Source organism: Macaca nemestrina, chromosome 5 (genome assembly GCF_043159975.1).
Source record: "Macaca nemestrina isolate mMacNem1 chromosome 5, mMacNem.hap1, whole genome shotgun sequence".
Classification (NCBI taxonomy): domain Eukaryota; kingdom Metazoa; phylum Chordata; class Mammalia; order Primates; family Cercopithecidae; genus Macaca; species Macaca nemestrina.
Genome location: NC_092129.1, coordinates 175,607,775 through 175,624,396, shown reverse-complemented (window position 1 = coordinate 175,624,396; position 16,622 = coordinate 175,607,775). Strand labels below are relative to the sequence as shown.

The window sequence follows — 16,622 nt, the reverse complement described above, 5'->3', positions numbered from 1 at the left end:
TGCCCTCTGTCTTGGCCACTGTTTATCAGTGGTGTGGTGATGCATAGGAGGACTAAACTGAATGTTTAGGGCAGAGACACACCTGACTGGGATGGGACACTGGACACGTCTACTGCGGAAGGCGAACGGTGGGCATGAAACAGGTCACTAAAGTAAACACACAATTACAACTGCATTTTGTTTGGAAATTTTCATGTAGACTTTTCTGTCATTTTCCTCCAGATGTAGCTTGGCTTACTTTTGTACTCCTAAATGAGGTAATTAACACACGTGAATTTACATCCAAATGAAGCTTTCAGGATGATCTCCAACTTGGCTTTTATTTATTTATTTATTTTTGTTGTTGTTTTATTTGAGACAGGATCTCAGTCTGTCTCCCAGGTTGGAGTGCAGTGGTTCCATCTCAGCTCACTGCAGCTTCAACCTCCTGAGCTCAAGCGATCCTCCTGCCACAGCCTCCTGAGTAGCTGGGATTATAGGTATGAGCCACCACACCTAGCTAATTTTTGTATATATATATATATTTTTTGTAGAGAAGGGGTTTCACCATGTTGGTCTTGAACTCTTGAGCTCAAGGAATCCCCCCGCCTCGGCCTCCCAAAGTACTGGAATTACAGGCGTGAGCCACCATGCCTGGCTAGCTCTTAGTTTTTATGAACTGTGATTGGTTAAATTTGGAACTTAGGTCCTATGAAAATATTATCATGCATCATTAAAAAGTATGTATTTCATTTTTAGGATATAGAAGGGCAAAGTAGGTCTGAGGGCATACAGAGTTATCCTTAAGTTTAACACTGCCTTTTTGGATGTATGTCAGTATACAGCATTTAATTTCTAGGTGATTCCAGTATAATGAAGAGTGTACTTCTGGACAATTATTCAATTGTTTTTGATCAAACTTACTGATTCTCTAATTTATACTAAGAGAAGTAATTTGCTCCAATGAGTTGCTTACTAAAATATGGGGAGTGGCTATACCAGATAAATGAAGGCCATCTTTAGCTATTTCTTAATAATAAAAAGAAAGAAAAACAAAAAATATGAAAGGCCAAGTACCAAGAATTCCCTTTACCTGAAATATTTGAGTCACAATAATATATTTTGAATACTTCTATTTAGGAGCAAGGCTACCTGAAATCTGACTAAAAGTCATGAGCTTCATTTCATAAATCACATATCAAAAGAAGCATGCACATCGCAGTAATCCTTTCATACAATGACAGACAATGTAGCATGTTCTTTTGAACCTTTTCACTTTTTGTTTTTGGATAACACAAATGAAAAATTAATGATATTACCTTGATAAAGACACTGCTTGACAAACACACTGTGCTCTAAACACATTTGACTTCTTTTTTCTTTAATTATGGCAACATTCCTTATTCAGCTCATTTAATCTGGAGTGCAAATCTTGTTTTTGTTAGTACTCAGCTAGGCAATTATTAAACTTTTCATTCCATGGTTTATAACTACTTTACAGAGTCACTAACCAGATTATCATTTAGTAGGATGAGAAAGTCGGTTCTGCGTATTTCAGATTATATTATCTTTAAAATAAATTATTCAGATGATCACTGATTGTTTAATTATGTAGACTTGGCCAAAATGTTACCCCTTTAAATGAAAATGCAACCAACACAGGAAAATAAATTTAATTGCACATAGGAAGTTTCTTTATGTTTATTTCTGCTGAAAAATAACCTTGATGGCTTCTGTTACTTGAGATTCAGTTAAACTTTCAAATCAAACTTAGATTTGTATCAGCAAAACATCTCCCTATAGGCTAATTGCATATATTGTAAGGGGACGTGATCTTTTTTCATTCTTTAAATTACAACTCATTTATTTAAAGAAATACTTGTCAAAAGAAAGCTTTAAGTAGTGTGTTAAAAAAGCAGTGTTAAATAATTGAACTGACTGTGATAAAATTGCCTTAGTTTAAATAGACTAGTCTATTTAATGAATTGTGCTTTTATAGGGTGAGATAAATCTATGTGAACACAAGTGGTTCCACCAGAAGCACTGAATTTGGATAGATTAGGAGAAAGTCAAGAAGAGGCCTTTATAATAATGCAGTTATATTTTATTTTATTAAAATTACACCCAGTTATGAAACAGTGTTTTTGCCAGGTTAATAATAAACTTAAAATATTATCAAGAACCTTACACATATTGAACAATTCAGATCCCCTGAAGAGGAAGTAACTGTATTTGTTCTTTTTCTCAAGTAGAAATCATAACTTGAGGCTTAATTAGAAACACAGCATTTAATTTCCAATTTTTAGGAAAAGATTCAACTTACAAACCTTCAACATTAGATGAAATTATTTTGGCAGAGAGACTGCGGCAGGAAATTAATTTCATATTTTAGAGTAAATTTGGCAGGTTTACTTTCCTGTTTAGTGTTGAAAAGGGTTTTTATAACATACTATTAAGCTACCATGGGGGCCCGACTGTGTAGCAATAGTTGGTCATCACTTCAAAAGGGAAACTTAGCTGGAACGTTTTCGTAGCTCTTGATTACACTTCTTGTGTTGTTAAGTGTTGAAATACATTTTATGTGCTTAAAAACAGAGAAGCAACTTGAGACAAAAAAGAAAAAGGAAGACAAGTACAAACACAAGGATCTGTTCTCATCAAAAAAGAATCACAGACTAAGACTGTGGATCATGTAGAAGGTTGGCAGTCATTTTCACATCGGTTGAATAGTGAAAACCAAATTCTTTGTTACATAGGTCAAGGCTGAAAGAAAGAAGTAGAAGATAATATCAGTTCGCACATACCAGTGGACCATTCCACTGTTTTAAGAGTTATCTCTTCTTTTGATCCGACCCATGAAGTTCCTATTTTAGTACTTACTATCTGAGAAGTAGCTTCTTAAGGCAAAATTCTTTTCAACACACACACACAAACACACACACACACACACACACACACACACACACACACACACACACGCGGAGACTTCCTGCTTGGTATTTTATATTCTTACTTTGAGGAGCTTCTAATGGTTACAGAGAAAAAATAGGAAATCAAATTCAAGTTCAAAATATGTAACAGAGATATTTAAATCCTGATTTTAAAGTAATGATTTAGTTTATCTTAGCAAGAAAATGGAATGTGGATATAAACTGAAAAATTCCAGGACCTTCCTAATCCTGATGTTCTTTAGTATTAGAATATTTCAATTAGACTTTTTTGGCAACTAAGCTTTTTCTTATTATAACAGTTACACATGCTTGCTGTAGAAACTTAGAAGAGGAAAAAGTAAATAATACCCATAACTTCATTCATTCAGCAACAATTTATTGAGTTCCTAATAGATGCAATACACATTTCATGCCTTAATGGAGTTTTTGGTCTATTAGAGATAACAGATACTAAACAGATTGTCACAAAATGACTATATGATTAAAGTAGATTTAAATGCTATGAAACTGGGTCCAGAGTTCTTTGAGGATATCTAATAACGGGACTTATCCTAAACTGGGAGAGGGTTGGGGTCCTGTGAGGATGTGTTTTAATGTGAGGTCTGAGGGAGAGTCAGGGGGAGGTGGTAGGGATGGTGAATGGGAGAACAACATTCTGGATGGAAGGAACTGCAAATGACCAGGCCCCAAGGCTGCAAGACCACTGGCACATTTCAGGAACAGAGCACAAATGAGTGGACAGTAGTGAGCAAAAGGGAAAGTGGCAAATAATAAGTTGGAATGAGAGGAACTAGATAATCACATGGGACGTTTAATATAGGAAGGAGCTCATACTGTATTCTAAGAACGAACAGAAATAAAGAATTCTAGCATTTTTATATCAACTAGGTTCCTCTTGCTTGTTCTTTTTCAATGTTTTAAGAAGATCAGATGTTAAATGCTATGTGAGGATCAGATTATGTGATAAGATGATTTTTTTCTTGTACTTAGTAATGCATCATTCTATATTTATTACTTGTTTTTCCGCAACAATTTTTTTTTGTGGTTAATTACTTTCACTACATAGTTTTTTAAATAGTTTACTTAGCCACACTCTTATTTTGTACCTTTGGATTTTTTAAAAAAGCTGTAATTACCAATGACGTGATGGACATCTCCTTGTAGACAAATATTTTCACACATCCATGATTGTTTCCTTAGGAAAAATTTACACAGCACAGACAGAATCTCTCTGATAAAGACATAAGGGTATTTGCAAGCTTTTAGTATGCATAGCCAAACTGCTTTCCGGAAAGGCTGGTGCAGTTATTTCCATGGTAGTGTAGAAGACCATCTGTAATAAATCCAGTTTTTGAGCCTAAATTACAGAGATAATGGGGGGTGAGGGGAGAATTTCAGATTCTAAAATATGACCTTGAATAGTTATTGACAAAATTGAAGTCTACTTAAAGATTCTTATTTGATGATCGAATTTGAGCCATGTGACTGGAAATCTATAAATTTTCTGTCTTCCTATTTGGTTTTCAATTAAGAATGACATTGTTTCCCTATGATATCATTGTGCAGTGATCATGGAAATGTATTGTCAACTTCAAGGTTTATGGGTAATGTGTAGTTTTTAAAATTTGTATAGAGATTTAAAAATGAATGTACATAGTAAAGAGACAATATAGGGACTCTAAAACTTAAAATTTGAATTTGGGGCAAATTATTGAAATCAACAATCATCTTCGAGACTGTGTCTCTAAACACACAAAAGATGGTAGGAATAAATGCAAAAACAAAAGGGTGTCAAGATAAATTAGAAAAATGTCTCTAACTCAGTATGATTAAGTCTAGTCTCAAATGTTCCAAAGCTATTTTTAAACAATTGCTTTAAATTTTCAACACTAGGACTGATAGGCTATCACTAGTTTTTTTTCTCACTAATCCCAGCTCCGACTCTTGGCAATATACCCCAGCTTTGATCTGCCTCTGGCTCTTTGGCTTCTAGTTCCAAATCCTATTCTCTCTAGCTTTTACTCATTGCTTTCCTTAATGAATTTTGGCTTCTCTTGACTTTCTGGATTTTCTTACTCTGTATGACCTCTGATGGGCAGACCTCTCTTCCCCAAATGCTCCATCTCACCCTGCTATGGCTCCTTGGAAGACATGGCCCTGGGAGTCATGACTGGGACATCCTTGGCTATACCATCCTTGAGTTTGGGCAGATATTTGGACAATTAAAGTATATCATTTCTTAAAGCGTTCATGTAATTATTGAAATTTCCCAATAAATCATCACATATTTATGGTAATTTTCTTTTGTGCAAATTGAGCAAAAAAATTAATAAAAGGTACCCTTCCTATCTCTCAAACATGTAAATCTATGGGTATAATGAGATGCAACTTCGATCTAATGAATTCATGTTTTACTTGAATCACTAAATGGAGATGTAGTATTTTATAATGCAATTATCGTAAGAGTAGACATACACATTGCAATGATGCAACCATTCTTCTAACTGTATATAGAATTCTTCTTTCTGGAGAAATGGGAGTAGGCATGGTAAACTTCGTGAAATGTGAGATCTATTCCCTACTGTTGCCTCTTTCTCTTATAACCATGCTGACTTGTGTGCTGCTGACCTGCATAATATAGTGCTAAATTAAGTGGCTAATTCAGCAAAGACTCTAGGAGTTCAAGGAAGGAAGGGTGCTCAATGTGTGTTTGAGCAGTCAGGGAAAGTTTCTTAGAGAAGATGGGCCTTGAAGAATAAATGTTATTTAAGTAAGTGGAAAGAAGAAGTCAGGGTTCTGATGAAGAAAATCATTTCGGCAAAATGAAAAAAATGATGCTTTTTCAGAGTTGCTGTACTTTGTGCTATGATGATAGACAAAGTGTAATTTTCTACATACATTAAATTGACACATGCAACTGGCCCACCTTTGTTGAGCTATTTACTTTTTAACTGTGTTTTTTAGTAATGATAATGCCTTTACTTTCTCAGCCTTTTTTATTCTAGGAACATGTGAGGCTCATAGAATGAGATTTTGAAAAATTATTTTTTCTATGCTAAGCAAATTAAATGGAGCAAATAGTTACATAATTTTCCCATTTCTTCACGTTTTGGTTTTCTTGTCTGCTTTCTCTTTCCTCTCTCTTGCATATCTACAATCAAATATTTATCAACTTTTGTTGAACTTTCTTCTTCTATTTTCTTTCATCGCTTTCTTATTTAGGATCCAACCACTTCAAATATGGAATATGATAATCCTCTTTCAATGGATCTCTCTGATACCTTCTCACCTCCCTCCAGTTCACACTAGACTTCACAGTAATTAACATATTTTTAAAATATTGCTTTTATTTTATGTCTTCTCCCTGACCAAAATTCCTGTATTTGTTTTCTATGACCTGAAAGGTGGAGTAGCCCAAATGCATCCCCCACTAGTGCTCTCCAAGATTCCTCTGACCCAAATATTGTTCATCAAAAGCTCGCTGGTAAAATTACATTATTTTTGGCCCCATTCCCCAATGCGAATTACTTCTAAATCTCTCTTCTCAGTTCATCATGCCCAGTTCAAAATTTACCCCTTTCCTCAATAAACTAAGAGTGTTGTGTAGATCCTGCATCCTGGTTGACTCCTTTTGAGAGTAATCTTTTTTCACAGGACCCTTTTCCATTATTTTTAAAGTTGAATAAAAAACTCTTGTGGCACTTACAATCTATCTTGTGTTGTTACTTAAAGTTCTACATATATTTGGTTGTTTCAACCGAAAGATAACTTCTTTGAAGACAGAGACTGTAGTTCTACTCAAGAATGGTGTTTTTCCACATTGTAGGACTTATTTATGACACTCATGACATCAGTGGTGATAAACATCTCTACGTGACTACAGTCTTAACAAAAATTAAACTGTTGGTAAAGAAATTAGGAAGCCCTAGTCTATACTCTGTTTCTTAGGCACCCCTTAAAGGTCTTGTGCTTTAGTGGTAATAGAAAAAAAAAGAAGGAGGGTGAGAACGGGCATCAGCTTTGTATACTCTAGATGACTAAATTGTCGGCATTTCTTGGGGAAGTCCAAACTGTTAAATTGTTGTCATTGATCCTCATTTCTTCAGTGGCATTTCAGAAGTCAATAACAAAAACTACCACCAACATCCCATGGTCTCTATGTGCCAGGCTTTATACCTAGTGTTTTTTATGCCTTATCTCATTTAGTGTTCATGCTCTGCCTGTAAGACAGACAATATTATCCTTTTGCTGAGGAGGAACTGGAAACTTTTAGACCCATACCACCCAGCAAGTCCACAGTAAGGCTAAGATTTTAATTCACTTTGGAGCTGGATTAAACACTTTTATACCTTCCTCAGATTTCCTCAAATTTCTGTTATCGAGTAGATTCCTAAATAACCCAAAGTAGAATCCAAGAATTTCTAAAAAGCTGAGCGAGGGAGTATAATGTGGATGATAAGCAGAAAGAGAAGGATGGAAGAATCATTTTCCTTTTAAGAGGAAGCATCATTCCTTGATTACAGAAGGTGCTAGGAGGTAGATGAAAAAGCAAGGTAAGTATTTGTTCTGACCTGGTGAAAGATTGAAAGGTAACAGGGCTTTTATAGGTAGCTATGACATTTGCTGGTTCTTGATCTCCTAGTTCCAAAAAGAAATAGTTCTTAGTTTCCTGCTCCTAGCCACAAGATTATTGATTTTTATGAAAGATATGAGAAGACACTGGGAATGGAATGCAGGAGATTAGAAATGGAACCATCCAAAAGGATGAGCCATTTTAGAAAACTGATGAAACCAAAAGATTTTTATTATCCTGCTTCTTCTTATTCTGTCACCATGAACTTTTCCCCCCCTGTGAAGGAATCTATCTTCCCAAGTGGGAAAAAATAATTTTTAAAAAGATAAGCCTGAAAAAATTAATTTAAACTTAGCCATATTAGGGTAGCATTAAGGCACTCCCGGGTACATTTTATTGGTCCATTAATATAGGGCCCGAGTGGTTGAATACACCTAAGGCATGTACTATATTAATGAACCAATAAAACATGCCCTGAAGTGTCTTAATGATATATTACAACCATTTCTATTACATACATAAATGCACTATTTGCTGGCTGTCTTGCATAGTTTTAACGAAAATCTTCAATTAACCAAAAATATTGCATCAAGAACTCTTAACCACAATAAAAAAGAGCAACAGAGAATCCTGTAATTAACTAACCGGGCTACTTACTCATGAGGTGATTCTGGATTGATTTAATCTTTGGTGCTTTTTCACTGTAAATACTTTGGAAGAACTGGTTCTTTGGATTTAAAATTGGATACTTTCAGGAAAAGACACAGATGAAAGCTGATAGAATTCATACTGATCTCCTTTCTTACTTAAAATATCCAACTGTGGGTGGTGGTTATAACATTAAATAGGTATTAATGACTGGATTCAAATAGTAACTCTCTATGCCTACATTAGAATGATATATTTTAGGCATGTGGGGACATTTTCTACAGTGATAAGGAATGCCACTCGTTCATGTATGCAAGGGTTGAGACCAACACGTGGGATCTTGTAAAAATGTCTTCTCCTAATCAACATTGTGTTCCACTCTTATTTATAAACTCAGTGTTGACCCTGCTGTCTTTTCACTGGAGTCATATAAATTGATGCATTGCTATGAGTAGGAGAAACTGGAGGACTCATGGAGAGAGGAGAGATAATGATGATAGTAGATATCATTTATTGAATGATTATTATACACCATACGATGCTGTAATTATTTTTACATGTATTATCTCCTTTAATCTTTGCAACAACCCTATGAGGGAGATACTATTATACTTGTTTTATAGATGAAGTATCCAAGATAAAATTAGAAACTTTTCCAAAGTGGTGGGCTTTGGGATTGAATGCACCCTCTGAATCCAAAGCCCATACTCAAGTGGGTAAAGCTTGGGATGGCCAGTATGAGAAAAGCAGAGAGAATTATTAGGTTTATCCTCTATATAGGGAAGAAGTCCTTTCTAAACTCTATCTACCAACATACAACATTGTACATTTTATTCTTCCCCTCCACTTCCTCCTTACAGAGGAACATAAATAGAGGAGAGAGAGAGAGAGAGAGTGGACATGAAGGGGCCTCATAGCAGAGTCTTAAAAGATGCAAAGTGACTTCCATGAAGCAATGATCTAAGACCCAATGAGAATGGGCACATGGCGATATGGTTAGATACCAATGGCCAGAAACAGGTAAAATGTAAATGCCTTATCATCTGATCATGGGGAGAGAAGATGACATTCTCCCATCACTGAGGATGGCACCTCAGTGGCACCAAGTACACTCCTTGAAACTAAGGTGACAGCCCTTGGATAATGAGTGAGTAGAGAGTATCGTCAAGCTAGTCACAGACTGAGGAAATACTGCACTAACTGATTAACCCGAAATTTGACTACTGAATAGAATGGGGGCTCAAGACAGAAATGAATTGTAAAAAAGATAAGGTAAAAATTATTTGTATGCACCTTTGAAAGCTGAGATTTATGTACTGAGTTGTTTTATTCATAAACTTTTTAATTGTTACAGATTTGCATCCTAAGATAACCTGACCATGAAATGTTTATGAAGGCGATTGAAGTGACAGCAGTTATTGTTGGTTTTAGGGCCATAAGTTAGGTGTCAAATCATCAAAAAACTGGCCTTTTTGAGGAATTGCATTTTATTTCGATTTCTTCTTCAAGATCTATAACACAGTAGGAAATTCATTATTTTGTAAACTTATTCTGTACCAGTTTCTTCAGCTGAATTTTACAAGCCTGGAAAACAGTTGCTGAAAGATCTTTGCTGCCTCCACTTGATTTTTACTCATGGTTTATATAGGTTTATATTTGCCTTGCACATTTGGTAGTCAATGATACAATTCACTTTGGCTTTATTTACTGAAGGGCTTGGCCCTGATGTTGAAAGTCATACTGCAATATTGTTTACTCAACCTTTAGAAGGCAGGAAAATTGTTAAACATAAGCTCTAGCACATTTTAAAAATTGTGGAAAAACACAATTTTCCTACAATATCTTTAAAAATCCCACATATACTATTTATAAATAACTTTCCTTTTTTATTTCAGTTTTTTTTTAAGACCATTAGATTGGTGTTATTTATGGCGAAGTGGTAATTTAATACCAGATAGTAAATTCATTATGTGATTTCAGTGGGCGGATAACTACATCATGCAATTTCACTGTATCTCTTAAGTGACTCATCTGCTGGCTTATGTGCAATGTAGGAACCAGGTCATCAGCTCTTTTATAAAGCTGACCAAGCGAGTCATCCCAATGTGATGTAAATAAATATATATAAATAAACCAGCACCAACATGTGAGGGGTACTAGTGATGTCTGGACATTTGCAGTGAGTAATTTAGTGGACATATGATTCTACTGCTCTTTTAAAAAATTTAATGCTGGTTTTGCTGATGAAGGCATCTTTGCTGACTATAATAACAGCAACCTAAATGTGTATAGTGCTTTAAAAATTTTTGAAGCACTTTCGCAGGTGATATTATCACTTGGAATACTTCCCCAGAATCCTATGACACAATTGTGAACCATATTGTCCTCATTTTCAGATGAGGAATTGTTACTTAGAGAGTTTAAGTGTTTCTCTTGAAGTAGTTGACCTGCTAAATGGCACAGTGGATTAGAACCAGGTCTTCTTGGAATCATGTTCTTCCTTTCCCCATAAGACTTGAGCATCAACAGGTCCAGGCACTAAAGCTAAATAAAACTGAATGATATTAAACTGACAATATTCTACTCTTTCTAGCCGATTACAGTTTCATATGACTCAACCTGATAGTAAATTAGAGGCTTTGGGTATCCTTGGTCAGAAAATCCGAGAATTTAGTTGAAGTAAATGAAGGAAGAGCAGGCAGGCAGGGACTATGGCCATGGATCCAGAGTCCAAGGTGGATGTACGTGGATACTGACAGGACAACAGAGAAAGTGAGAGCTGTTTAAAATGTGAGCCACATTTGTGTTTTAGGAATAGATATTTGCTTTTCATTTTGCATAGCACCGTGGGATAAACTCAAAATGCTTCTGAGTGAATGACTTTTATAGATTAGAGATTTAACTGAATCTAAAAGCAAAATAGATCTATGATTTGAAGATCAGATGAGATTTTTAGCCTGATTTATTTAGAAAATGTTGTATGTTTGGGACTCTTGTCTAGTAAAGTTTGACTGTACTTTCATCAAATAAAATAGTGTAATATAGGTGTCAATTCATATCAACAAAAGTAGGAGGCTGTCATGAGACACAAGGAAAAACATGGTTGTCATGTCGAAAGGCTTTGGTTTAACACTAGATTATCCTGCATGCTTTGGACAAGTAATTGAACCCCACGCAGATTAATTTTCTTAATTAAAAAATGGTGATAGCAATACCTACCTCATAGAGATGTTGTGATGATTAACCTATGGATTACTGGAGTTAGTAACCGTGGATGGATTTTAGGACATCAATGAACCCTCCAACATTGCATGCACAAAATTCTGGTGAGATTGTTCATTATTGTCATCAGATCCTTAAAAGTCTCCACAAATTGCAAAAGGCTAAGAACTACCAACGTATATGAAAAGGATATGAAATTGTGAAATGCTACATAAATGTTAGAAATCAAGGATAAAGAAGCACTATCCAGGAAAGGAAAACAAAACAGTAATTTTTAGGGAGGTAGAATGTTTATCTATCTCCAAGAAACTTGGATTGGACTTTTAGGAGATAATTTGATAAGTCAAAAGTACATAAAACATAAATTACCTCTAATGGCAAAATCACTTTTATTTGTAGTAATTTTAAATATAGGCTTGTTAAACTGTGCTTTTGAACATATTTCATAGATGATAATCTGTAATTTACTAGTTTCTCTCTCTTTTTGAAATTTTAATGTATGTATTTGAGATCCTTTTATGATTTTTTTTTTTAGGTGATGTCATTGAACTCTTAAGTGCAAGATGAAACAAGTCTTCCTAGCGTTCCAAGTAGGTAAGTAATCTGCTCATTTCTTAACTAGCTAAATGAATTGCTTTATTAAGATACTGAAGGTATGTCAGGCCTATCAATATCCAGTATCTGGAATCACTAATCAACTGCCTATGAACATTATTTTTATGAAGATTTTTTTCTTTTGGCACACTAAACAAAAATAAACTCAACCTGGGGGAAGATGTGTGGAGGTAATGTGAGGAGGAAGGAATAATATCAAAGACCTTGCTTTCTCAAAGTTCCCTAAAGTGTGAAAGAATCAGTACTGCAGTGTTAAAATAGGCTGGAATTTTACAGAGGAGCAACAAATTGTGATTTAGGAATGCCACTGCTTTCTCAGACCGAAAGGCATTGTTGTCTGGGGGAAAGAGTTCTATTGTATAAACACTGTTGAGAGGATAGTGGAATTTAGATCTCCAGCCTCTTCCTTGATTTTGGCAAGGTTGAATGTAGAGGAAACCATAGTCGTTCGGGAAGAACGCTACGTGAACAATGTCATGTTTTATTGGTAGAATGAGTAAAGCAGACAGTACAGGCTGTAAAAACCTATCAATTGGTGTTATGGCAGGAAACAGATGGCTCATTCCCACAGAGTAATTCAAAGAATATCCAATAAAGGGGCTACTTGCAAAGCTGTAGATAGGAAATAGGGGAACCATGAGATAGAGTGTATCCGAGACTAGTAACACAGGGTCTATTTCCAACCCTAGGCTTGAAGGGGTGAGTTAGCTGGAAAGAGAGGCTCCTATGCAGGGGCCACCTTAAGAAGAGCCGTGGTTGTCATGTAGGGAAATGGGAACTTGTGAGCTAAGGGAATATGAATACGCTTTCCTCATTCACCTGCTTCCCTCTGATCTTCTGCCAGATCTCTCTAATAATAGAATCCAATCTGGAGCCAGAGGGCGAGAAATCTAATTGACTGACTCTTTAGTCTGGCCTTCTGCAGCCAACTAGGGTGAAGAGTGTGATCTGGAGGAACAAACAACTCCCCAAAATTCGTGGCTTACAGTCCCAAAGGCCTACTTCTCATTCATGCTAAATTCCAGCATGGATCAGTAGCGAGTGTTTCCACGTGTCCTCACGGTAGAACTTCAGAAATGGAGCAGACATTTCTTCAGAATATAACCAATTGGTTTGAATAGAATTTGGGATAGTCTCAAGTCAGTAATTATATATTTTGGTCTTAAATAATTTATGTCATTTGTACCTACCCAGAACTAGTTTAGGGTCCTATGTAAGCTTCAGGGAGCCAGAAAGTTGAATTCTACCAGGTGCCTGAACGAGAAGGGGAGGTGATAAAACTGAGCAGTGTGAATAACCACCATGGGTAACTTTTCTGTTCAAAGCATGCTGGTCCCTAAGTTAAATTAAAGCTGGGATATGGATTGGCAGAATAATTCAGGCAGAATTTAGTTTACAAACAACTTCTGAACAACTTGCATGATATTCAACAGAGTCTATATGTAGATTATACAAAAGCTTTTTTATTTTTATTTTTTTAGACAGAGCCTTAATCTGTCACTCAGGCTGGAGTGCAGTGGCACGATCTCAGCTCACTGCAATCTCTGCCTCCTGGGTTCAAGCAATTCTCATGCCTCAGCCTCCCAAGTAGCTGGGATTACAGGTGCCTGCCACCATGCCCGCTAATTCTTGTATTTTTAGTAGAGACAGGGTTTCACCATGTTGGCCAGGCAGGTCTCAAACTACTGACATCAGGTGATCTGCCTGCCTTGACCTCCCGAAGTGCTAGGATTACAGGCGTGAACCACCATGCCCGACTTGTACCAGAACTTTACAAGAGCCAAATCCATATAGTTGACCAGAATGAAACCATAGAAGAATTTTTGAACTTCGTTAGGATTAAAATATTAATACTTATATTTAAAAAAAAAACTTTTTTTAAGTGCATGGTATGGTACTAAGCCTTTAGTCAAGGAAATTTAAACAAAATTATCCTTGCCCTCTAGGAGTTTGCAATCTAAAACAGACAATATTGATCTAAAGAAATGCAATCAGTTCACCATTATTCGCAGGAACATTATCTGCTCTTAAATTGATCTATGGCAATTTTTAGAATAATTAAATTATGTATTACTTAGTCTACAACTTGGCTATATTTCTTTTTCCTCCAGTAGTATTACTATTTTTAAATGGACTATAAAGAAACATTATGAATATCTAGCACCTTTGGAAATGAATGTAATTTATGCAGAAGTGGGATAATGTCACATACTGTAGATGCAAATTTAGAATTGATTGCACTACAGGGAGATGGCAACCTCATCTATGCTTAGAAGAAAGTTGTTTTGTTATAAGCTGTTTTGGAAGTCGAATATTGGATTTTATTCTGGATATATAGCATGCCATTAGTTTGTTAATATCTTAATAGTGAGAAAACTTTCATCTAAATACTGAAAGGCAAAAAGTGTTGGGAATAAATCCTAAATATTAACTGATAATGTTTCCTGAATACCCTGAGGAATGCTGATGGGACAGAAGTTTCAGATATTTTAAGTTCAGCAGCTTCTACCTATGAGTGCTTTCTCTGACAAATTGCATAATGGATAGAGCACATGCTGCCCACATCACCTGCGTCCTTACCATTTTCGTACAATCTGGTTTGACTTCCAATTGCTGGTGACTGTGTCTCTGGCCAGTGGGGCCTGCAGTAGTCTGGGAGTACTGGAGGAAAGACTGCCATCAAGGAGCAGCCCTCAATTACAGACACAGAAGATTAGGTCTGTGGGTCCCAGTGGATGAACCAACACGGAGGAGCACCACGTTGAGCGTCCATCTTACAGTTTCCTAGGGGCACAAAGTTATAGTCACCTGAGGGGCAACTTGCTTGACAAAGTAGCTTTTCCTGACTTCCTTGCCATCTTTACCTCACTCCCCCACTTTCTAACCAGTGTTTCTTGGGATCAGTTTCCAAACAAACTTTGTGAATTCAAATATTTGTCTTCGAGTATGCTGTTGAGGGAGTAAAACTAACATAGTGGGCTATTTCCCTAGCAGGCCTCCTTTTTCTTATACTATATTATGGGACTTGAAAAAAGTATATAATTCAGAGGTAGTGGCAGCACAAAGTTCCTTGGGTAAGTACTTTTGGTAGATAAAGATGAAATAGGTGTAGACAAGCAAGGTTGCCTAGAGCAGTTTAATGGAGACTTTGATTACAAAAGCTTATAGTAAAGATGATGTGAAAATACTATAGAATCTTGTCTCAGAAATTTCTGATATTAGACATAACTTAAAGCATTAAAAAGTAAAACTGTTGAGTGTCTGTTGGAAGTAAGCTAAAGATAAAATATATTTAGGAGTTATCCATAATATTTGCATGTGTGTATATATGTGTGTATATATATATAATATTTTTGCAAAATATTTCATATTTTACTATAACCTGTTAATATGCAAAGTTACCAATTATTTATTAGATTACTAGATTAATTGCAAAATTTCTAACTTCTCTACACCAGCCACATGCATGGTGGCACCAGGACAGGATAACTGGAATAAATATCTCAGGCAGAAAACAGAAAATTGCAATGTATGCAGTAGTCACTAGTCCATGGTAATGATGAAATCCTGTGGACAGCTGTTATGTAGTCTTGGCAGTGAGAGAAGTGCCATGGTCAGAACTTGATTCTGTTCTCAGGGAGGAATTTTCCCATCCATTGTTTTGGGGGACTCCTGCTTCTGCCATCTGGGAAGCTTTGCTTGTCTATTATCTGCCGTGGCCGCAATGGCAGTTGAGGGCCCTAGAGGTTTTGCTGCCTGCCTCCTGCCTGTATGAGCTGGGTGGCCTAAGAGTTGCTTCAAGGCTCAGCCAAAGGCGTTTACGTCCTAGCTCATGGTTGTTTTTGCAATATAATTTTCTTTAAAATTAATAAGACTTTCATCTCTTCCAGGCACATGAAGACAAATGTTGCATGTTCTCACTTATATGTAGGAGCTAAAACAAATTGATCTCGTGGAGGTAGTGAATAGAATGGTGGCTACCAGAGGCTGGGAAGGGTAGTGGGGGTAAGGGGATAAAGTTACAAAATACAGTTAGATAGAAGCAATAAGATCTACTGTTTGGTAGCACAATAGGGCTACTATAGTTAAAGATAATTTATGACACATTTCAGAATAACTAGAAGAATAAATGTGGGATGTTTTCAGCACAAAGAAATGACAAATGTTTGTAGTAATTGGTGATGAATACCCCCAATTACCATTATGCATTGATCATTATACATTGTATGCTTGTATCAAAATATCACATGTACCCCATAAATGTGTAGCTATGATGTATCCATAAACATGAAAAAATTAAAATAGAAAGCAACTAATAGACTTTCGTCTCTTTGCTTACAATCAGTTCAGTATGCCAGGTACCATACCCACAATTCTTTCTTAGACATAATTCTTAAAGTAGTATTCTTTGTTTTTCTTCTCATCACCATTTATTTCTTTCTCAACTCAATGACATCTACCCCAAGGCCATGAGACTTGGGATGAAGGCCTGGTTCAATCTGAATTTCGTCACATAATTATATCTTAAGACTGTTCATTATTCAATTTCAAAAATTATGTATTAATGTTTGAGGTAAACATTCCCAACTTTTGAGGCTTAAAATTTCTGGATGTTTTCTTATTCCCTTCCATTT

General features: G+C 36.0%; 1 long non-coding RNA gene across 13 annotated transcripts in view; it reads left to right on the top strand.

The window, feature by feature from the left end:
* The window catches only part of LOC105487408 (uncharacterized), a 357,156-nt gene that overhangs the window by 119,663 nt on the left and 220,871 nt on the right, over positions 1-16,622 (top strand). For all 13 annotated transcript variants that reach the window (XR_011624043.1, XR_011624045.1, XR_011624050.1 and 10 more), the window contains one exon: positions 11,909-11,967. This is a non-coding gene — a long non-coding RNA (uncharacterized lncRNA). The remainder of the gene's footprint in view (positions 1-11,908; positions 11,968-16,622) is intronic.